This window comes from Podarcis vaucheri (genome assembly GCF_965113315.1).
Source record: "Podarcis vaucheri genome assembly, chromosome: 8".
NCBI lineage: Eukaryota > Metazoa > Chordata > Lepidosauria > Squamata > Lacertidae > Podarcis > Podarcis vaucheri.
The window spans coordinates 20,076,780-20,102,223 of NC_138766.1; the positions used below are offsets into that span (position 1 = coordinate 20,076,780).

The following is a 25,444-nucleotide window of genomic DNA, read 5'->3' on the forward strand; positions in this document are numbered from 1 at the left end:
CCGCAAACAGATAAGGGAAATGGAGGGGGGCATCAGGACAGGCTCTGTAATGGGATGCCAAGGGAGGGTTGATGTTCCAACTCAGCCCTAGAGATGTGAATGTCTCTCTTCCTTCAGATGCTGAGCCAAAGGCGCAGAAAGAAAAAAAAATGGCATTTGTGTTTCCACTTTCTCCTCTTGTCTGTCATGTGTCAAGCTGCCAACTCCATAGCTAATGATCTCGGGGGGAGAAACATGAGGCACTGTGGAACTGCAAACAACAGCAGCAGCTAAATAGAAATAGTCTTCTGTGTTTGAATTGAAGTTATTTAATGTAGTAAAATTATTGAATACACATTTTTCAAAAGAACCAAGGGCCCTTCATTTTGTTCTCAAGCCAGGAAAAAATCAATGCCCATTTCACAAGTGAGGAAAATAATACAGCCATGCCCAGCTGGAGAAAAATAAGTGCTATAATTGACAAAGTGCAAAATCCTGATGCCTTCTCCCTTCATTGGCCCTCTTCAGCTCACTCTCAACTTTTATTACTGTGTTTTGTTAATAAGAATGTTTCTATGGAGCAGTTTAGGGAAAAGAGACACTTTGCCTGGATTAAAACAAAGGTGGGAGCATTAGCAGAAAAGACAAAGGGGAGTCATCTATAATTTTGAGGCTATAGGCAGGAAGAGAATGAAGGAACTGATAAAGAACGATGACACATCAGTTTTTAAGAGATTTAATTTGAAAAGTACGGGGACCGTGAATGCCTGAAAAGAGCTGTATCACCTAAAAAACGAGGATTTTTCAGTGGAGTTAGTCCATACATTCAGCTGCTGATTTTTGAGTGTATCAAACTTGCATATGTATGTGTGAATTGACCGTTAAACTTGGGGCCAAGGTAGATGTGATGTTCATGCATGATCCATGGTCACGTTGCCATACAGTTGTTTGCTTTTAGATCTAAAGCAACCCTGGAAAGCTTTGAAAGATTCAGAGCTGAAACACTTATGATGTTTGTGTGTGGGGAGGTGAAGTCTGTCCTCCACAATATTTTCCTGATTTAATCAAAATGCCAGTGATAAGTCTTTTACATACATACATACATACATACATACATGCATACATGTTATCACTTCAGTGACACTTGCATTCCCCCCCACCAAAGCTCTACCTTCCATTTCCTTGCTGTTGTTGATATATATGTGTGTATATATATATATATGATGCTTTATTGGATAAACACCCTTCATCATTAAGATGCTTGAGTGATTCAATGCTAATTAGACTTTACAATGATTTTTCTTTTTCATAATACTCTGTAATCATTACTGCCCAAGCAATTAGGTTTCACTGTTAAAAAAAGGATCAGTTTGTTTGTTTTCAAGCATTGTAATTAAATCTAGCCAAAAGAAGAAATGGGTTTGATTACTTATCCTTCCCCCCCACCCCCATTCAGACACTTGGGAACATCAATAACAAAAGAGAATTAGCATTTGGTTATTTAAATTGGAAAGTTTTCCAGAAAATCAAGGGTTTAAACTATTTTATGTAGGACTGTGTATCTTTCCAATAACACCCACTCAATGAGTTAATCTAATACAGTGTTTCCCAACATTTTTTGGGCAAAGGCACACTTGTTTGATGAAAAAAATCTTGAGGCACACCACCATTACAGCCCCGTGATGTCAGCGCGCAGCGTCACGCCGGGAGGGACGCACGAAAGTGTAAGTTTCAATTTTTTTCCCTCCCCCTTGCCGGGGAACCTCCAAGCTTTGGGGGTGGGGGGGAGGAGGCAGCAAAGCGAGGCAGGAAGGAGAGCGTGGCTTGGCTGGGTGAGCTTTGGCAGGGGCAGGGAATGAGAGCCGCGAGGCGGGCGCTGTGGACAGAGGTGCTGCCCGCCGAGCTCGCAGGCAGCCAGGCAGGCAGACGGTGAGAGCCCCGCGCTGGGCGGCCTCTCCTCGCCGCCGCCGCCCTGCCTCTCGTTGCCCGACTCGCCCGACTCCCTCCAGGCAACATCTCGCGGCACACAAGGCAACATCTCGCGGCACACTAGTGTGCCGCGGAACAGTGGTTGAAAAACACTGATCTAATAGAGTAGATCTCACAACAAACATAGCCAAACATTAACTTTAATTAACAATAAACGGACATGTTATAGTGAATCCTGAGCAATTTTACTATGAGTATATGGGGTCTGCCTTGCTTTCCTGTAGTCTGACCACAAGTAGGGTTGTTGAGCTCCCTTCAGTCCAATCTAGATCAATCATGGATCAGGTTCTCGTTTGGATGTATCCAGTCATGGGGCATGCCTGATGACATACCCAAATCTCAGGGTAGTGGGGTCGAGCCCCATGTTGGATGAAAGATTTCTGCATTTCAGGGGGTTAGACTAGATGATCCTCATGGTCCCTCCCAACTCTACAATTCTGCAATTCTAATCGACCTGGCATGAATTAACTCCTCTCTACTTCACCCTCATGGTTTCCATGCCATTATGTATCCCCAGTCATGTGATAAGCCACGCAATGAGGCATTGAGGCCTTTCACTTCGCTGTGCACACTTCTATATATTGCAACATTAAACCTGCACAGGAAGAAAAACATTTGTGGGAATAAAATAAAAATTCTTAACCTAGCAGGCTACTAAGCCTGATAGAACTAGGCAAGCCCACCTATTGGGTGCCCAAATTTAGTTTAGCCCCCAAATTAACTTTTATTATGCTTATGTCAGACACCACACTTATGTCTTATCTCTTGTTTATGAAAGGAGGAAAAAGAAACCTTTTTATTTGTTCATTTACAATACACTGATACTTAAGTATACAACACCACCACACTTAAACTTCTAAATATTGTTTAGGCACCTACTTAGGAGAAACATCAGTTGTGTCAAAGGTGCTGCTGAACCCGCTGCCGCATAGCAGTGCAGCTCAATACAATACGTAACATAATATTTTGATGTAAGAGTTAATTCCGCGTGCACAGCACCGATAAGAATGACAAGCGCCACTGCTGGTGTGGCACATCTTTGGTAAATGAGCACACAAAGTTGAAAGTCCTTTAGTGAAACAGTGGCACTATGGGTTAAACCACAGAGCTTAGGACTTGCCGATCAGAAGGTTGGTGGTTCGAATCCCCACTCCCGTTGCTTGGTCCCAGCTCCTGCCAACCTAGCAGCTCGAAAGCACGTCAAAGTGCAAGTAGATAAATAGGTACCGCTCCTGCACGAAGGTAAACGGTGTTTCCGTGCACTGCTCTGGTTTGCCAGAAGCGGCTTAGTCATGCTGGCCACATGACCCGGAAGCTGTATGCCAGCTCCCTCGGCCAATAAAGCGAGATGAGTGCCGCAACCCCAGAGTCAGTCACGACTGGACCTAATGGTCAGGGGTCCCTTTACCCCTGGTATATATGCATTTTGTTTGTCTAGCTTGATCAAATTTATTTATTATTTCATAACAGGCAGATACTTAAGAGCTTAGGCGGCTTCAGTGGTAGGCCCCAGGTACCCCCCAGAATTCAGCACCTGGGTGCCCCACACCCCTTGCACCCTTGGGTAAAGACGGCCCTGGGGAGAGGTATTAAATATGCCACAGCTTCTCGCACACCTTTTCCGGTGAGGAAGCAGGCCTTTCTCACTCATGTCTTACAATTGGACTGAGTTCTCCTTATGCTTGGAAAGTGGAAGAAGCTTGCAAAGCTTACACCTGGGAATACACTTACTTTCCCAGTGGAATGCCTTTTGAAGCTTGGCATTTGATTCCATGACATCACCTCAACCAGAACATAATACAGAAGCAGAATGGTGGGAGATTTAGGGTAGAAAAAAAGAAGTGTACCTTCATGTACCACATGATTAAAATATGGAATGGCTACCTCTTCAAATGATCATCTGAGGAATCTTGTGGGTATTTTTTATTTATTTATTCCTTTTTAACCAGTCGTTTGGTTGATTGATTGACATCCTATGCACTTTTAAAATGTGGTTCTTTTTTGGGGGGTGTTATTGGGTTGTTTTTATTTTGATTATATATATATTGTGATTTTATATTTTGATTTTGTTCTGTGAACTGCCCTGAGACCTCCAGGTATAGGGCAGCATATAAATAAAAAATAAAATAATAAAATAAAATAAAGTAATAAAATAGTGCAATTTCCCACAGAGGTTTACGCATCTCTGCTTGAAATAAGAAGTAATGCAGGGTGAACAGAAAAAAGTGAGTGAATATGATTTCTCTGTGAAATTTGAGACAGGCTGGTTAGAATGCCTGTAGCCTGTAAAGCACTTCCTCCCTATTGCTTGCTATAGGTCATTGCTCAGAACTTCAGTGGAGTGAATTTCTGTGTAATTGCATGGGGGGAAACGACGATCTGTCAAAGACAAACACATAAAACACAAAAAATAAAAAAACTTGATTTACTTAGCACTTGACTCTCATATTTTAAAACATAATTAGTAGTAATTATTTTGCACTAGAAAGTGTGGAGGGAAAAAGAACATTATGGAGTCAAATTACCACATCCTCAATTACGGTACACAAGTGCCAACATCGCAGCACCAGTGTTGTCTGTAGGAACACACAAGGATTTTGTCCAGTCTGACTGATGGTTATGTCAGTGTTGAAGTACAGTGGGAGAGAATTCAGTTTCCCCCTTTTTGTGTGCTCCTAGTGATGTTGACGTTACACCCACATGAACCACTTGGCTGCCTCCATGATCATGTTTAGTTGGCTCTCACTTGATTATTGGTACTGAAACAGCATTATCTCTATGCACAGTATGTGTGCCTGTGTGCATTGCTTTAGTTTAAAAGAGAAAAACTTAAAAAGCTCACTCAGCTTTTCATGATATGAATAGACTTGGTTTGGGTGTGGTTTGAACTTCCTAACACTTTCCCTCAAGGCCCCTGTTCGAGACAAACATTTTCTTGCTGATCCAGATCCTATTTATTCCTGAGCCAAAATATATGGCTCTGACTACTGTAAGAGATATAGGTCTGGCCCCTCTCATATTTTTTATTTAGATCTGTATCTGACACCCTGACTTTAAATCTATCAAGGTGAAAAATAAGAAAAACCTTCACCTATGCACATTTGTGAGAAATATAAATCAAACCGCAAACCTGACAGGATTAAGAAAATATTAATCTCTTTACACAGTAATGGAATCACATTGGATTTCATAAATCAATACCTGGGCAAACCTGAAGTACAGAGTTGAGCAACTGCCTCATACATAACCCACCCATTACAGCACACTAAGAAATATAGACTGGCGTGGGGGAAACATACACCTTAAAATGTCAAGAGGGAAATCAAATGAATGCGCTAAATTCACTGGCGCCAAAAACAGAACATGACTGAAACTACTACAGTCCTGCTGGGTGATCTAACAATGTTAGAAAACCGTTGAATTAAAATGAAATTAATGCACAGCAACTAAGCTTCTCTGATGACAAGTTTATGGCACATACATCCCCCTTTCCCATAGAAAATGTACAATGGTACCCAGAAGGAAAGTGTTATGACTATAGGACTAGTCATAATCTATCAGAGGAACAGAGTTCACATAATGAGCCTCATCAGTGGAAGACCTGAACACAAGGACTTCTATTTGCATAGGAAGGCTTTCCCCCTCTCCTCCCGCCCATGCACCCCAAAAAAATCAGCTGTTGGGGGGTCATGAGAACCCCTAGAACAGTGTGCGGGGGGCAAGGAGGATTACTCCATCAGGCATCAGTGCCGGATTTACATATAAGCTAAACAAGCTATAGCTTAGGGCCCCACTCTCTTGGAGGCTTCCCAAAAAATTAAATGAAAAACAAATGGATGTACATTTCCAAAATATAAGATAAAACACAAATAAAATAAAACCTACATACAGCAACAGTGTTTTGTCTTGTGTAGGCTCCTATTATGTAAGTAATGGGCCCCGCCTGCTATATAAAGGGCCCCATTACCTTCAGTAACTTAGGACCTCATCAAACCTAAATCCAGCCCCAGATGAAATGGTTACACAGATGGAACATAGTGCCAGACTGAATTCCACACAGAGATTAATATGCAGCAGGAAGATGCATCTTAGCATGTGGGGGTGGGAGGGTGGAGGGTACACCTACTGAAAAGTTTAATGCTCAAAGCATTTTTCAAAGGTGCATTGATATGCACCCTGATGAGCATCTGAAAATGATGCCTTGCAGAAGTTGGACTATAACTCCCAAGACTGGCATAGGGGGGCGAGAGGTCCCCCAAAATTTTCAATGAAGGGGCCGCCCCCCAATGTTCCTTGACAGCTGCACATGCATGCTGTGGAGTGTGCTGACGTCATGCATACATGCCCTGGGATGTGCACGCACAGCATGATGACATTGCATGGCCCAAGGCTTCTCAAATTCAGGGGAAAGGTAGTTTCAGTGACTCCCAACATCACTGACCTTTGGCTATGATGGCTGGGGCTCTGGAGCCACTGTTGAGAAGGCTGTAGTGGGGTTCTTGCCAACCAGACATCACATAGGAGAGATGTTATTCTGTACAGACTGAGATGGATAGCAGAGGTCCCCTCAGGTAAGAACCTGACAGCAGAAGTCCAGTGCTCCCACTCACCACAATGAGCTGTACACCCACCAAATGTAGCAGAGATGGCTTAGCACATTTTGAAATAAGTGAACTAATACAAGGTAGCACAACAACAACAACAACAACAACAACAACAACAACAACAACAATTATTTTATTCATATCCCGCCCTCTCCAGCCAAAGCCGGGCTCAGAGCGGCTAACAACAGTAAAATTGCACAGTTTACATAAAATCACAGTCAGTTAATTGAAATACATTCTAAAATCAATTCATTCTAAAATCAATTCAGAATCAAATTAATGGTAACCATTTGGCTAGAGTTCTCTGAGGATTACAGAAGGAGGGGGTCAGACTGTGCCTTGGCCAAAGGCCTGGTGGAACAGCTCTGTCTTGCAGGCCCTGCGGAAAGATGTCAAGTCCCGCAGGGCCCTAGTCTCTTGTGACAGAGCGTTCCATCAGATTGGGGCCATGGCCAAAATGCCCTGGCTCTGGTTGAGGCCAGCCTAACCTCCTTGTGGCCCAGGACCTCCAAGATGTTTTTATTTGAAGACCGTAAAGTCCTCCGTGGGACATACCAGGAGCGGTGGTCCCGTAGGTATGAGAGTCTTAGGCCGTATAGGGCTTTAAAGAGTCTCCCTGCGTAACACCACTGAGTTTAGTGCCAACAATTATGCAACTGCACCACTGTAGGACAGACACATGCATTTTATTTCTGCCAGACACCCAGAAAAGTATTGGAAAGAGTTTCCTCTGCACCCTCCAGATGTTTGCACTTGAGTTAAACCAGCGTTTCGACTGGGAGATCTTTGATACTTCCAAAATCACATCCTGTCAACTCCAAGAAACGGAATTTAAGCCCAATTCTGCTCCTGATTCAATGCTCTAGCTTGCACACTTGGCATTTGAAAAGAAGCAGATCACTGGCATTCAAGACGAGAGATTAAAAAAAATGCTTTCTTTCATGTAAGCAGACTCCAAAAGAGCCAGTCCATATGGTGAGGTACACACAGAGAGAACAGACACAACAGAGCCCTTGGAGCTTATCCACTACTGAGCAATGCATATTCATGGTTTATGGTGACTTTGGAACTTAGATGCACGGTCGACTGGCTTCCTGTTTGCTTATTCGGAGGAAATGTCACTGGCATTTAAAATAAAAGCATTTTCCCTCCAATCACGCAAAAGTTAAGAATAAATAGATCAAATCATCTAGCCCATCAAATGATCAAGTGTGCACTCCTGATTCTTTTAATAGTTTAACCTTTTCGGTCATATGTGCTTTTGCATCACCCTTTTAAGAAAGAAAAGGGGGGGAAAAAAGAAATAATAATCAGCATATTGCTGCACTTGTGTGCTGAATAATTCAAAAAATATCCTACTGTGTACCAAATTCAAAGTGCCTCACTGGAATGCCTTCATGTCAGTTTGGTCCGTAGGTGAACAAGGATCTTGTCATTTCAACAGCTCTAAAAAGTTTAGCATAGGAGCTGAAAGCGATGCATCGTGCAACCACAGAATCACATGCCTGCTAGTGGCCCGAATCTTTATTTTGAACAAAAATGTTTCATCTTGTTACATTGTCTAATATTAACAGCCCAGTGTTGCTATTTCTTGGGCAGCATTGCAGGGAAATGCAACAGAATAATCCAAATATCAACAAGCCAGAACCAAGTACCTCGGGTCACAGACGCTTCAGGTTACAGACTCTGCTAACCCAGAAATAGTACCTCCGGTTAAGAACTTTGCTTCAGGATGAGAACAGAAATCGTGCAGCAGCATTGTGGCAGCAGCTGGAGGCCCCATTAGCTAAAGTGGTGCTTCAGGTTAAGAACAGTTTCAGGTTAAGAATGGACCTCCAGAACGAATTAAGTTCTTAACCTGAGGTACCATTGTATAACCAGAAGTTACGAAAGAATTCATGGCCAGTTGGCTGGAACTCTAAACAGGAGAACAGCACGCTGCAACATTTTATGGCAGGCCCCAATTGCCTCTCATTTTCTGCTCTTGTGTGCAGGTCCTGCTATGGAGCATACAAATGAACACTAGAACAGCTTGAGAGATCCCAGTGCTTATTTATAGATAAATGACAATCTTCCCAGCGCCCCGTCATCAGGGGAAGCATTTTCTAAACAGAGTCTCGCCTATAAAATTAGCAACAAGGAAAGTTGCGGGGTGAGTTTTTGTTCCCATTTTTGAACAAATAATGCATATTTTATGATCTATCGTTTAATTCCATGCCAGGTTTTTCTCTCTCACACCAGCACCGAGATCTATTGTTCCCTGAGCCATGGTGAGATTGCTATCACTTAAACAGACAGCACTTATTGGACATTAAACTTCTACTAATGCATTATAATTATTACTTCAGGGTAATTTGGTGCTCCAGTAGAGAATCAGAGCTAATCTGATGGTAACGGCTCTTCCAAGTAGCTGCTCATATTTTCTTCTCTCTTTCTGTGCTGAAAATTCCTCCTAATGTATCTTGCCTCAGGCTGATTAATGATCTCAGGGCTGGAACAGGTGATTTGTAGCTAAATCAACCCGCACCAGAAGAGATTCGGGGTTATTTCAGTCAATACTGTTAAATAAGTTTCAGCAGCGACTTCTGTTAGCACAATATGTAATCCAGTAAAGGGCGGAGAGGTGTGTGTTTGGGAGAGAGACAATAAAGAGAAGCCTGATGTCGCTTACATATGGATGTGAAAAACTATCAGAAAACATCACTTGTAGTGACAGCCAGTTTTACACAGCTTTAAAGACGCACATAATTGGCAGCCAGTCAATGTTCTTCACACACACACACACACACACACACACACACACACACACACACAATGCTGTCTCCTTAATAATGCGAAAGCAGAACTAGGATAGCACACCCAGCACAGCTCCTGCGCCTCCCTTTCTGTAATTAGACTACCTCCTACTTGATGCAAATTCTGAAATTGAAGAGATCGGATCATATGTCACGTTCCGTGACCCAGAAGTGTGGCATGCCTTTGCCCAATGGCACTGTGGCCCACAAACTGCACCAAAATACTGGACAAGGTTTTGCCCAGTATCCTCTCTGTGTGATGGAAAAAGCTGTCCCATGAGCCCTTGCAACGGGGAGGCGGAAAGCCTATATAAGTCTGCTTCCCTTGGAGCTCAGGACCATCTTCTCTTCCTATGTAACTCTGCTTCCCAGCCACCTACCCTCAGGATAGAGCCTTCACTGAGCAATTTTGAGTCACTGGCTGACAGGGCCAGAAAGGATGTTTCAACCTGATTGGCATTTGGTTGAGATTTTGTTCGCCTTTCCCTCAGTTAAATTATGGCCTTTCTTTGTTAGGCGTAAGAATGTTTGTATGAGGGTGGAAATGGCATTGGGCAAGATCAACATAGTATAGCCCACCCCCCATAAAGGGCCTGAGGGGAGGATTGACCAGGGCACCCCCCAAAGCTGGGGCACCTGCATTCTTGGAGTCTGCACCCTGGTCACCCAGTGAGATCTTGCTCGCTTGGCTTGTACCATGACAAGGTTCAACACTGGCTGATTCCCATCGTACAGGTTTGGAGCAATCCAAACCCAACAGATCCATTCCATCAACATGGGGCTTGTGGAATGATGAACAGACCCTGGTATCATGCCAACCATTGCTTTGCTTGCTGTTGTCAATAAAGATTTGGCCTGATTTTATCCCATCACCATTGTACAGTCTGGTTATTTTGCTGCTCTCATATGTCACATAATGTGCCTGCCTAGGCAAAAGACTACTTTATACCAAGTCAGAGACTGGTCTATTTAGTTCTGTACTGTCTACTCTGACTGGCAATATTGGATACAACCTAAGAACCTGAAATAAATGGGGAATTATTGGTTCTAATAAGACCTTATATGAAAAACTCAGGAAATTCATTTGAGTAGCTGTTACTGTTGGTAAATGCCCTGAACATGTGAATAAACTTTTTTTTTAATAACTTAAGAAAAAATCATGAAAATGAAACAGGAGGGTTTCAGACAAGCCTCTTGCAAATACTGCTCCTATGGCTGCTTCTACAATACAAGCCAGTGGGGTATTATAGCTCCTGTATCACAGACAAAGCCTTCCATTCCTCTGGCACAGCCATGACTTGGGAATAGAATGACCTTCAGTTTGAAACCAGGAAATGAATTTCCTTATCAAGGGCCCCCTCTATCATGTTTTAAATTCTGGTGCAGTAAACAAAATCCATTTTTATTTACACACTGTCGTATTTGAGCACATTAGTCATATTTAAGTCTTTTTGTGTGTGGTTGCTGATGATTTATGTGAAATCCTCCAAATGCCATGAGCCTGATTTCTCATATTAATAATTATTTTATGCTCAATCTGGTAACGGTAGTTTTGGATATCATGCCATGAAAATGATCTGCCACCAATAGCTTACTGCAAACCCTGAAGGGAGAAGACAGCACATTTTCCACTTTTGCTCTACAGGTGCTGCTAAAAACTAGTTTAAATTGGATTTTGGATTTCTCCCTAGATGAACCCCATAAAACATGTAGGGAATGGCATGCTAGAACAAAAGCAGGAAATGCTGATATACTTGTGTATGTGGAGAAGATGAGGTGGGAAATGCAAGAGCTGTGATAACTGTAAATGACATAGTCGTAAAGATTCATAGCTGGTGGTGGTGTGGTCTAAACCATGAAGCCTCTTGGGCTTGCAGTTCAAATCCACATGATGGGGTGAGCTCCCGTTGCTCTGTCCCAGCTGTCCCAGCTCCTGCCAACCTAGCAGTTCGAAAGCACACCAGTGCAAGTAGATAAATAGGTACCACTGTGGCAGGAAGGTAAACAGCATTTCCGTGTGCTCTGGTTTCCGTCACGGTGTCCCACTACACCAGAAGCAGTTTAGTCATGCTGGCCACATGACCCGGAAAGCTGTCTGCGGACAAACACTGGCTCCCTCAGCCTGAAAGCAAGATGAGCACCGCAACCCCACAGTCACTTTTGACTGGACTTAACCATCCAGGGGTTCTTTAACTTTACCTTAACCTTAAAGATTCTTGAAACAAAATTAAACTCTGTATCCCAAACTATTATCATATTTCATGCAATTAGACCAATGAGGCAATTCCCCATGTCTCAAGATGCTGACTCATCACATGATACTGAGTCAGCATTTCCACATAGCACAGAGTGTTAACTCCTTGATACCCACAACACGTCAACAATTCCACAGTCTTCCTTCCACTACTGGGACAACAACTCCAGTTTGTGCCTCAGCTTTTGACAAGATACCCCCAAGTCCTGCTGCATCCATGTTCACCTCTCAAAAATCTTCTTCATGTGCTATAAAACTGAAAGGATGTAGGAAGCATGGGAACTTTGTAATTCACAGTTGACAATATTAAAAATACGAAGGTGTGGAAAATAAGGTGAAGGAATGAATGTATGTGCAGCTAATCAAGATGTAAAAAGAACTGTAATGGAATGCTGGGTGGAAAGTCAAACATAATTACTGTATAAGAATGAGGAAAAGGTGGAACTGGAAAACTGAAAAATAAAAATTATAGAAACGGAGGGAAATGATGTCAGAAGTTAGGGGCTGTGTAGATCTTGCCATGTTGAGTGGGAAGGTCTGAAGGGGGACTTGTAAGCATATTTGCCTGAGTGTGCTTACAAGCCTATCTGTGATCAGGGATGCATGCGCACTGAGGTGAACAAATTCCCTTCACACCTTGTTATCCAATGTGCCAAGGTTGGGGAGGGAGGAAGCAGCCCGGTGTCACCTATAACCTAACAATTCCATAACACATGGCAGAGAGGTAAAATAGCCACCCAAGTGTCATAAACTCTATCTAAATGAGTGCAGGACATTTCTTGCAGTGGGCAGAATTTCTTTCCATATGGCCAGTCCAGAAGATAAAGAAGTCACTCCATGATTTCATCAAAGCAATATCTGAGCAAAGGAGGGCTAAAATTGTGTCTGCTTCCTGTGTGCATCACTCACAATCTTGGCAGAGATTCGGGTTTGATCACACATTAAGACTAAGGCCAATGAAAGTTAATGACCCATATTCTATTGTCTCTATTAATTTCTAAAACAACTGATCACCAGACTCAGTCAGTCTAATGCTTCAGGAGAAGAGTATTCCTCTGGGGTGAATATGTTGATAAAAATACCTCACAGAGTGATTTGGTTTTTTTATATAAAAAAAATTGTATTGCATTTTCTCCTGTATGAAATTGCAAAGCAGATTATATTAAACCATCAGGAAGAAAATATCCAAGGTGACATAATGTAAATGGGACTCAATGCATAACATTTCTTCACCTGGTTTGCTTAAAGCTAAACCTAGATTTGCAAGTGAACAGAAAACAAGTTCATGTGCTACACAGTATCTAGCAAAGTCCTGTTATGTTTCAAGAACTTAAATGCTCATCAAATCACCAAATCAAGAGATACTGAATTTGAAAGCTAATTCAACATGGTGGTCATTAATAAGCAGAAATATACCCATCCATACAATGGACAATGTGGGTGCAGCAGGTGTACTCTGTAGAGATCCCATGGGCATGCATCGTGTTTGCTCACACATACGCAAAGAGATGAATCACACCTTTGTAAGAGTCAAGCCAGTCAGTGTTTGCACTTTCTCCAATACCTTTCCATTATGAAAAATGCAATATAGCATTTTATAGAATGCTGAATTCATCACCAAAGATGATAAAATGAATAACAAAGAAAGATGGGTTTTACTCTGTATGGTCTCAATTTCTATCATTTTTAAAACAATAGTACAGTAATCTCCCTTCTGTTCCAGTCGCAGCATTCACTATGGAGAAATTATCTTAATACACTAGATTGAAGTACAACCCATGGATGCGAGATTAATCTGTAATTTAATGGATTTTCCAAGGCTGTTATGAGGTCAGTTGGATGACTCCATACATGTCTTAACATCTCTACATGCGTTTCTCCTGGAAGACAGCTTGGTAAAAGTTTTATTTAAAATTTCAATAACGTTTCTAATTTAAAAATGCAATCATTCACTTATGCTTATGGGATAAAATGAAAGGATGCACCCAAGAATTCCACTGGGGTGGGGGCTAAACCTGACTCTGGTGATCCAAGTGGTTAAGAATCAAGCCAGCTCAAAGTACGAGAGTTCCCCTCTCCCTCCTGGTAGCTCACTGATAAGAATTAATGAGCACCTGGTAGATTTATAGCCTTTTAATTACAGTATCATGTTGCAAATACAGATTGGCATCTTTCTGCAAGGATCAGAGTTACTCCCTCTGACTCCCCCCACCCCTTCCGCAACAAGAAGCGCGCCAACAGGATGTCTCTCTCCTCTTGCTTCTCCTTTGTTCTCTGACATGCTCGGACCTCTGAATATGGGGGGAAGGAGGGGGCTCCCCCCCACACTCGATTGATGTATCACTGGGCAGTTCCTGTCTCAACTGTGCCATCTCGGAATCTGCCTGTCTCTCTGCTTCATGAGACTCTGGAAAGAGGGTGGGGATATTCCCTCTCCTCTTCTGTTAGAAGCTGTGATTCCCCAATCTTCCAATCCAGATCAGCCCCTGACAGCTCCTATCTATGGATCCTGTCCTTTCACCTGTGCAGCTCCACCTTGGATCTTTTTCTTGATCACCCAATACTGACTGGAACTAAATGTTTATACAGTGGTACCTTGGGTTAAGAACTTAATTCATTCCGGAGGTCCGTTCTTAACCTGAAACTGTTCTTAACCTGAGGTACCACTTTAGCTAATGCGGCCTCCCACTGCTGCCGCACCGCCACTGCGTGATTTCTTTTCTCATCCAGAAGCAAAGTTCTTAACCCGAGGTACTATTTCTGGGTTAGCGGAGTCTGTAACCTAAAGCGTCTGTAACCCAAGGTACCACTGTATATATTTCACAGCCACCACTATATTTAGCTGCAGAATTTTTGTATGATGGAATCTGGGCATACATAACAGCCAATTTCCATCTCCCATTGTGTTTTGAAGCATGCAACCGGTGGCCCCAGATGGCAACAATCATCCTCGTCTGCATCAGATGTACCCACCAAGTTCAACAAGAAAGATGTACAATGTACATCCACAGTGGCAGAGCACACGAAGCTCCCTTGGGGAACCAGAGAGAAAGGCTATGATGATTTCCTTCACTGTGTGTTTCGTAAATGAAATATTACTGAACCTGGCATAAATATGCAAAGGAAGCCTTAAAACAATTCCAAGCATATTTCAAGCATACTTTGGAATGCCAAGAGAGAATGGATGATTGACAGCGGGAATATGTACTCTCTGTATCCTTGACTTCTCTTGTCATTCACTGAAAAAGAAAAGCTTTCCTCAAATCAATGGCATTGACACCTACAGAATGTGTGCCAGCATCAATTTCCCAGAGAACTGTCTCCAACATGCCTTTCACCAATTGTTGCCCAACAGATGGTCGGTGTTTTGATAAAAATGGGGGTGTTGAAGGGGAGAACAGGGAGGGGGGAACATACACATACATTTCCATGTAGTATTGCATTTACAGTACCAGAGAAAAAGAGGGAAGATGCTTCTGAAGCTAAGTGCAGCTTCTCCATCCAAGAAAAAAAGGGGGGGGAGAAGACTATTAAGCAGAGTGGTGGAAACAAGAAGGAATATAAATTAAGATGGAGTAACAGATGTTTGTGCTTCTTCTGTTAGGTAAGAGATAGAAATTGTGTTCTAATGAAGGAATGTGTGAAAAATTCATTGACCTGTGGAAAAAAATGTGTAAACACCTGTTTATTTTTTTTGTATATGTAAGGATCCACAGGGGAAAAAAAGGATTTTCAGGAATTGGCTCATCATAGCTTTTATTATGAGAGCCAGTGTGGTGTAGTGGTTAAGAGTGGTAGAATTGTAATCTGGTGAACCGGGTTCAATTCCCTGCTCCTCCACATGCAGCTACTGGGTGACCTTGGGCTAGTCACACTTCTCTGAAGTCTCTCAGCCCCACTCACCTCACAGAGTGTTTGTTGTGGGGGAGGAAGGGAAAGGAGATTGTTAGCTGCTTTGAGACTCCTTTGGGTAGTGATAAAGCGGGATATCAAATCCAAACTCTTCTTCTACTACTACTATAGACAGAGCTCTGTTTGCACTCACAATCTACGGAAGGGCCTATCAGCTCTGCCCCTCTTCAGTGTTTAAAAATGGAAGAGCTGAATTAAAACCTGAAAATGCAAATCCTTGAATATTGAGACAATGTGAAAGGATGGACAGGAAGCCATTGAAGCTTGATTGTGTTCCAGGGTTACCAGTTGTTCACCTCTAGACTAATATGAAACGGCCTTATATCTGGCGCTGCCATTTAAGTGTAGATGCCTGAAAACATGTAGTCATAGTGATGCTTGTTTGGAACTCGGCTCATACTAGCCTTTTCCTACACAGTTCTATATTTCATTTTCAATAGGGGTGCCAACTTGAATAAACAAAATGGGGGGAGGGTAGGTAAGGGCTCATACAACCAATCACATGCCACAGTGCACACACACCATTTGAATGGCAATGCCCATATTTTATTTTTTTGGGGGGGTGAGAAGACCCCTCACCACCTAGGAGTTGCCTCCTATGTCTTCAATATACAACATGCTAAACATTTCTTATCTTACAAGTTTGGCAGATAGATGGTCACACCTAATCCCTCCTGACTTTATGTCAGAGTTGGGAATTTTAACTTGGTACTGCAAAAGACAGCCCCACCAGCCTATCAACTGCAGAGAACTGACAATTGAAGCAAATTTGATAGGCTGAAGAGCTACATATTCTGCTAAACTGCTTAGTATTATTGGCACCGGCTTTTAAAACATGATAAAGGCTTTGGTTCAATGAAGCTGGTGCCAGCAGAACACTCTGTGGACTGGAGTAAAATGGGCCTAATTCAGGAAAGTGCTTAAAATCACTTTTATACAGTTGGTGGGCTTCAGGGTAGCTTATAGGAAGCGTCTTTCAGTGATTGTACACTCAAACAATTTGGCACATAACTCCATCAGTATTGCTTGATAGCAACATGCATTGGGAAAATCATGAACTCCCCAGGTGCACCACCATGAATAATTTTCTATTCCACAGTTTTATATGGGAATATGTTAATTGAAAGGAGCCCATCTTTGAGCGCTAAATGTTATATATCTTCCTGTTAGGACTCCCATCAAACCATCTTTCTGCTAAATAATCACGGCAGTGGCAGCAAACTCAAAGTATCACCATTCTTCTAATGTGTCAGGTTATAGATATGGAATTAAAACTACAGCCAAAGCTCGGTTTTCAAACGTAATCTGTTCCAGAAGCCCTTTTGGCTTCCAAAATGTTTTACAACTGAGGCGCAGCTTCCTGTTGGTTTCAGGAGTTTCCTGCACTCAAGCGAAAGCCGTGTCGGACATTTGGCTTCCAAAAAATCTTCGCAAACAGGAACATTTACTTCCAGGTTTTTAGCATTTGGGAGCCAAAACATTCCAAAATGGAGGCATTCAGGAGCTGAGGTTTGACTGTATTTGAAGACATGGTGTAGTCACATGACCACCTCATGTATGACAGACGCTGTGCATATGTGCTAATACAAGGAGAGTCAGTCATGTGTCTTCTGATGGTGCACACAGAACATACATAAACCAAGTTTCAGCTAATCCTTGATAACAGGGCTTTTTGAATCCGTGGAGTGTAAATTCCTCAAAAATCCATATTCCACAGTCAAATTCTGCATAAATCCTTCGAACAAACCTGTGGATACCACAGAAATCTTTTGATTTCTTCACTTCAGGATACATTGTGATCCCACCAAATCAGCCATTACATCTCTGCCATGTACAAAGGCTTGCCAGGGTTCAAAAAGGCTCCTATTTCTTATGCCTTTTTAGAACTGAGGAAAGAAAGGGGCTTCTTGATCAACAGAAAAGTCACCATACATGATTGATGGGCTGTATTTGGCTTGGTGGGTCACAGGCTGTGTACCCACAATTTGCCCCACAATACATGCACATTAAGCCTCTGTAACTGTCATGGCACTGTAACATTTTAAATAAAATATATTGCATTTTTTCAGGGGAGAGGCCATAGCTCAGTGGGCAGAACAGCAGATTCCTAACCCTAAAAACGTATTCACAAATCTCACACGTCTTCTGAATTTTACTGGATACCTTCCGCGTAGTTCCAGTATTGGAGGAGCATAGTGGGTGAGCTACCATCTCCCTCTCCCCCCACCACAAGTGTTCTCATGTGACTTGTCGTGGCTCTGCAAAGCTTACAGGCACATTTTGCTCACTCCTCTGAAAAGAGGCCGCAAGAATGGCAAGGCTCTCCTTGCCTCAGCTTTTCAAGGGGCTAAATTCATTTGAAAAGGAGAAGTGTGGAAAGAGATTAAATTACTGATGATGCTGAAGTGCCTAAGCTATTGAACTGCTTTTAACACCCTATCTTTAATGGGAAAAATAAGGAAAGGAATTATGGACAATTAGGGAGTGGTGAAGGCTTAGGACAATGGAGCTGCTGATAGAGATAGTTAAAGGCCTACATGGGCAGAAGTGCTGGAGGGTATTGTGGTTAAGGTTTTGCTCTTATCGAACAAATTTAGCAATGAATAAATGGCTTAATCTATAAGGGACACCTGGAATTGTCAGCATTTCCAGTGCAACAATCTCACAGGGTCACAAGACCCGATGATTTCATTCCATATCACTCTTATATGTAAGCAGAAGTTAATCAAACATCTTCCGCTCTTTGTTCTCTTCCATCTGAAAAGCTAGAGAGGATGTGTGAGACAAAGCTCACACAGCCTGTTTTGTTTATTTTATTTGCTTTGCTATAATAAAGGACTAGATGCTACGATTCCTTCATGACTCTGCTTCTGCTGAACTCTGCTAATGCGTACACATGTCCAAGGATGTGTGTCAAAGATTTACGGGACTCTGCCGATAAGGGAAGTTCCAATAGGAATTCCCTCCCCTACAGAGAAGACAATCTTAAAGAACTAAATAAAAGCCACATCTTCTGCCTCTTTAGGCCTGTTGTCAAAAACAGGGCAGTGAGTTAGATGAGTCACTAACATGACCACTGGGTTGGCCCTGCCATGCAGCAGGGTGAAACAACCTTCTTCAGGTGGTACCATAAGGAGGGGGAATTGGTTGGCATTCATCTGTGTCAGGAGACAATGGAAGAGGGGGCGTAGTCAAACTGTTGGAGAGCTACTAATGGCAAAATTGGCACCTGAATGCAGCAAGAGTCTTTCTAAGGCGCTTTCCTAAGAGGAGGGAAGGAACACCATTTGGGTCTCATATCAAGCAGCAAAATGTATTTGAAAGGCACTGCATTTCTAGGACTGGCCCAATATTTGAGTAGCCTCACACACTACTTATGTGTAGCACAAAAGTGTGCTTTGGGCCATGCTGCCATGTTGTGTCTTTCTCTTTCAGTAATTGGGTGTGCACCTGGTTGTTTGAGAAAAAAACCCAATGCTTGAGCTCCTGCTCATGAGCAGGCACTCTCTGTGATTGGGACATCTGGTATCAGACAGCTCCTTGTGAGTAGGACACTCTTCTCACACAACCATGTTCAGCACCAGGTTACTGGACCACTTATAAATGCCATCTCCGATGCCTCAAAAGATTCCATCAACGGTGTCTCTGGAAAATTTTACATATCACTTGGGAAGACAGGCGAACTAATGCCAGTGTACTGGAAAAAGCAAAGATCACCAGTGTCAAAGCAATGATTCTTTGACATCAACTTTGTTGGACTGGTCATGTTGTGCAGATGCCTGATGATCGTCTTTCAAAGCAACTACTCTATTCTGAACTTAAAAATGGAAAGCATAATGCTGGTGGTCAACAAAAGAGGTTTAAAGACTGTCTCATGGCAAATCTTTAAAAAAGTAGTATAAAAACTAACAACTGGGAAATACTGGCCTGTGAGCGCACCAGATGGAGAAGAGCCTTTACCAAAGGTGTCATGGGCTTTGAAGACACTCAGGACAAAAGGGAGAAATGTGCTAAGAGGAAGGCACACTTCGCAAACCCTCATCGTGATGAACTCCCACCCGGAAACCTATGTCCCCACTGTGGAAGGATGTGTGGATCTAGAACTGACCTCCACAGTCACTTATGGACTCATTGTTAAAACTGTGTTCATGAAAGATAATCTTACTTGGCTATGAGTGATCGCCAAAGAAGACTGGAAGGAAAAGTTGTGATATTAGGGGCTAAAACTGCAGACCCACTCCTCACACTTTTGCTTTAAGCATGAGTAATTTGTGAACAGAGCTCTAGTAGGAGAAGTCAGTTATTGAGACCAGCCTTTATTAGTGTCCGGTGCTCCAGCACACCAGATTCTTTATCGGTCTGATAGACAGTCATGCTATATAAGAGTTTCAAAGGTAGTGATTAGAAGTGTTAGACAAAAACTGTGTGAACTATTGGTGTACTTTTTAGTGACAGAAAGTGCATGTTTGCAAAACACTCCACACATGATGTTCTGCATGTTCTTGGGGATTGGGTGAACCATTCCATAATTTTACTTGGGAGTTCAGCTGTTTCCATGATGTTCTGAGCCTGAGTAAAAGATTATAATTTATCCCAGACAACTTACTTTGTTTCATTTTTCATTCAGTGTGGAGTCCTTTTTGCTAGAGGACTATCTTCAACATACTTAAAGGAATCAATTATTGTTTATTTTAAAGCACAAATAATTTGGCACGTGCTTTGACGTACATTGTTTTAGCAACGTGAACCATTGTTAAAAACCCTAACACGGGTCAATTTCAACACTATTTATCCAATTTACTCTGTCTGCTAGGGGTTTTTAATGAATGGGAGAAAGAACTTTTTCATTATTAAAATATTACTCATGCAAAAGAGGCATACAAGGATATTATAACAGATTGGTTGTTTCTCATTACATGACCTTAATTAAATTAGCATCCAGCCTCGGCAAGGGAAGAACAGCCTGTTTTAAAATCCTTCAGAATGTGAAAAGCTTACTTTCAAATGAGTCTGAGATAAACCTCAATTAGCAAAGGGTTTCCTACTCTGCTGAGAAATGGAGCTTTGTATGCAAAATACAATATGAAAACTGAAAACCTCCTCCATTGGAAAGGGAGGGGCTATAAGTTAATTGGAGAGTGCATGTTTTGCATGTATAAGTTCTCAAGCTCAGTATCCGCTATCAACATTTAAGAGATCTCAAGGGGAAGGGATGAGAATGCCCCAGACAGCTGCTGCTGGATAGAGCATGTGGCCCTAAGCTTGATGAACCAATGGTCTGATTTAGAGATAAGGGATACTCCTGAATGCTTAGGCCCTAACTTGAATTTCTGCCCCCAATAAAGTTGTTTTCTTGCACCTTTTTTAAAGACTTTTTTTTTTTTTAGCTGTTCCTGAACTGTTGGATAATTTCAGCTCCCCTCATAGAAGCGGTCTTCCCAGTTCTGCTGTCTGTGAATCTTGGGTGCAACTGTAGCCAGTTTTAATATTTTAAGTATTATTTTAATCCTCTGTTACTGATTTAGAGTTCAACAGATGGACAACACTAGGCTACTAAAAAAATGCCTGATTGAGCTCTCAAATGGATTACTCCTTAAAAACTGGGTATATCACGCTGCCCAACTGAGACACAGAGGCATACCGACAAATGAATTTGTATTAGGGGATGTCCTGAAGTAGAGGACCTTATGGATTATATCTTATATTTTAATGATGTTGAAGGAAGCCAAGGAAGCGTTGTTCTTCCCAATCCTCCTCTCTTAACCCACAGCTTCCTTCATCCACCAATATGAACTATCACTAAAGTTCCATCCAGCATTAAGTAGGACAAATATTTTCGTATGAGAGTTTTTGATGAAAAACCTGCTGGAGGGTTTCACCTCATGCCCCAAGAATATCCAGCAGAATCCAATCCCTTCCCCCCTATTTCACTGCCCACAAAGAACATGGAACATTTAGGGAGGCCATCAAAACCTCAGCCTTATAAATTATCATCAGACTTTCTCTTTGGATTCTGGATTTCTACCTTTCCTTGCCTGCTTACTGAAGTAGAACTGACACACTAGCAATTCGCCATACTTATTTCTGAAATTTGTATATTGCAGTTAGCTGCCCTTTTGGGGGCTGTTTCAAATTTACTTCATAAGAACACATGAAGCTGCCTCATGATGAGTTGGACAATTGCTCCATCTAGCATAGCATTGTCTATGGTGACAGGCCGCAGCCCCGCAATGCCTCTTCCACCCCAAACTGGAGAGTGAACCTATGAAGAAGAGAACTGTGTTCACAGTAGAGAGGTTCTTTCCTTCTTCCAGCTAGCTGTAAATTCAGGCTTTGCTTTTATATGTTCAGTGCTGCCTTTAGAAAGCATTTCCCTACCCTGCAACTGCTCTTCCCATGTGTTCTTTTATTTGCTTGGGACCATAAAGACAGGTTGGAGGCCAAACTATTCTGAATTTATACCTGTGATGCTTCTGTTCTTTCTATATGTAAGCCCCCAAGGAAACCAACTGAAGGGGTCAAGCATGATGGAATGCTTCATAACTGAATTCTCTGAATATCTCTGCATTCTATGAAAATTCTCCCTGTGCTTTCCACCAGTTTGGCTGAGTGGAAATGCAGGTGCATTAGAAAAGCATTTTCATACATTCTGCCCAAGACCCTTCTGGGAACTGGAATGCTAGGGCTTTGAAGGGGACAAAATATTTACACATTATGTTGAAGTAGGTAGGCGAGGGAAAGTGTTTCTGTTCCCAAGGCAACCAGAATGGCCTCCTAATTTTGCCACATCACAGGAAGTGTCATTCTTTCTGGTTACCTCGGGAATAGGCTGAGTGTTCCAGCTTTCCTCACCACCTCTATAAGAGCAACATAGCAATGTAGAAACACAGAAACATAGAATTGTAAAGTTGGAAAGGACTTTGAGGGTCATCTAGTCCAACTGTCTGAAACGCATGAATCTCAACATACATGGCTGCTGGCTATCCAACCTCTACTTAAAAATCTCCAAACGGGGTGGTGCTTCTGTTTATTGTTATGATTTTAGTCTCAACAATTCCTTCCACTGAGGCCCACCAGATTGCTTCATTGCCTAATGAAGAAATAAAAAACTTCATTGGAAGTGCTTCCAATTCTTGTATGCTTGAATCACTGAGAAACACATGGACTGCACAATTCACCATGGATTTGATAACACACTGGTTTTTCTGCCTCTCTGAGACAGCAAATGAACAGGGAGGACGGCCAGGAACTGTCTATCTGCTATACATGACCAATAAGTAGATCTCAAACTGTCAGGTGTCCTCAGTCCTTAAACGTTTCTGAACACTATTACTCAACTCAGTTTGCATTTATAATCATATCCTGAAAATGACAATGAATATATAGATAGGACCATGACTTAGTTGCACTTTTGCTAGTTGATGATCAGCATGCAGACAACCTGGCCAATTTTTGGAATGTGCATTCCTAAAAGTTATTGTGTGAAATCTCGGAGACTTTCAGCAAAATTTCTCCTAGAAACCAGAAAATGCACCTCCCTTGACCTTGATTTACAGTTGTGAACAGTTTGACCAGAGCTGTCTTTAGCTTGTGGAGCAATTTAATGAGTTAACTGATGACATTTGCTCCAGCCACAGGAAATTAAGAGAAAATTCACTTTGATATGTAGGCTACTATCCACTCCAGTTCATTTCTGAGCTTGAAATGGAATAGAGCTCTATTCCCCAGTAGATGGCTTGGAGTAACCTCAGTGCCCCCTCTCCTGCTTTTCAAGCCTCTCTTCAAATAACAGGCTTGCTCTTTCTAATAATATCTGAGGCAATATCTTCATTCCTTTGCTTATATAGTGTGTGCTGCAGGAAGTGCTGAGGAGATCTCACTTGCTGATATCTAGAGTAAGATCCTCATTTCTTTAGAGTGAGCCAGGAGAGTGGAACATCTTAACAAGTTCTGGAAACCGCTCATCACTTTGAAACTGTGAACACTTGAAACATTTCAGTTGGTTGGATTGGACTATCCAGTGACCAGGATGGAAAATTGGTTTTGCCCTCTTTTCCACCATAATACTGCATTCAAAAAGTATCCAAAGGAAGAGAAAAAATCAGTCAAATTCTCATAGGTGAGGTGCAGGGATTTTTATGCCCTTAACTTGGGCAGCATCCCACTAACTCATTCCATAAGTGCAAGGATTACCACCAGCACAATGGGACATTCCCCATCTCTTCCCTGCATGCACCTCCTAAATCTGTTTTATGGGATTCCCCAATGCAGCAGAGCAGTTTTGGGGTGTGTGCAGGGCACACAGTGGGAGAGGAGGGGGGAATTTCCATTACACCAAAGGCAACCTTTTCACTGAAGGAACAAGTTAGTTGGATGCTGCCACTGACTTTTGAGGTGGTCAAGGTTATATGTGGGTGTCCTCTCCCTTCCTTCCTTCCTACAAACCATCTCACCAGTCCTCTGTTCTCTGCAACCTTCCCAATTGTGTTGTGTTTAGCAAATAGTGTGTAGCTTGTTTCTGTTTCTCAGTCTATAGAACCCAGTGGGAGCTACTTGGAATTTAGCCTGATCCTCCTATCTGCATTTTCTGCTCCCTTCAACAGAATAGCCAAACTTTGAGGGCTTTTTTGTGCTAATGTGTGTTAGAACCTAGGTCTCTCTCTCTCTGTGTGTGTGTGTGTTTGCTGAGAAAGAACCCCTTTGTCAGGCTGTTGTGTCATTCTTCTTCAGCATCACACTGTCGCAGTGTCCCCATGTCCATTCACTCTATTAAACTTGCTTTCCCATTTGCAGGAGATTGAAGATGCAAGCCAGTAGGCGTAACATTTATTGAGAGAATTCTCACAGTCTTAGGAGAAAAGGAGATATATTTCAACTGAATTTAAGATAAATGAAGAAGAGTTGTTAACAACCCTGAGCATCTTGTACAAGTCAGCTCCCACTCCCCTCAACCCCCCTTGAGGCATTCCAGTGTGTCACAACTTCCCTGAAGTAACTGAAATAAGAATATTTGCTACAGCTCATTGTTTTAATTACTCGCAGCAGAAGAACTGAAACAACACTGCTTGCCCTCTGGGCCTTTTGTTTCAAACACAGAAAGAGAGATCATTAAATTTAAGCAAATGTTATCATCTCATGTCCACATGCATGTATATTTCTGCTGATTCTCTTTCTTGTGTGAATGTTGGGGATCTATAATGTTATAGAGTTAATTCCTTATCCAGACTTGTAACGGAAGTGAGGGTACTCCTATGGATTGGGTTGCCTGTTTTCCGAGAATTTTATATTTCTTTATTATTTTTGAAATAAGTCAGTGCCTCAGGGCACTTGCAGATCTATTTTAAAGTGGGATTCAGTCACATACTAGCAAATCCAACTAAAGTGGATTTGGAGGTCTTGTGCAGCAAACCTGCTTCCTCCAAAGACTAGATTTTGCTGTGATAACAAAAGCAAGGGGGAAAGCTCAGGAAGAACTTTCTGACAGTAAGAGCTGTTTGACAGTGGAACTGTCTCCCTCGGGAGGTTTTGGACTCTCCTTCCTTGGAGGTTTGTAAGAAGAGGTTGGGTGGCCTTTTGTCATGGGTGATGTAGTTGAGATTCTTGCAACATACAGGATTGGACTCGATGACCCTTGGAGTCCCTTCCAATTCTACAATTCTATTACTCTCATGTGCTGGAAGGAATGGGATAAAACGTGCTATGAAGCAAGACCATCAACCCCCCCCCCCAGATGTTACTGCATTGTAAATGTCACATAATCTCCCAGCTAACAACTCAGAATGAATGCTGAATAAACAGGTCATCTGAAGTGCTTTCACTGAAAGTCAATTTAGATATTATGTCTTCCAGCTCACTTACATTATCATTCTTGCTTGGGATGGTCTTCTTCAGTCCTCCTATACAGTGGTACC

At 42.2% G+C, this 25,444-nt stretch overlaps 1 protein-coding gene and 1 long non-coding RNA gene across 3 annotated transcripts in view; one reads left to right on the forward strand and one right to left on the reverse strand.

Moving 5' to 3' along the window:
- The window catches only part of LOC309538826, an 87,909-nt gene extending 78,828 nt beyond the window's left edge, over positions 1–9,081 (forward strand). Inside the window, exon 4 of the long non-coding RNA XR_014222358.1 lies at positions 8,567–9,081. This is a non-coding gene — a long non-coding RNA (uncharacterized lncRNA). The remainder of the gene's footprint in view (positions 1–8,566) is intronic.
- CDH12 (cadherin 12) overlaps positions 1–25,444 on the reverse strand; it is a 666,500-nt gene that overhangs the window by 546,764 nt on the left and 94,292 nt on the right. The window lies entirely within an intron of this gene.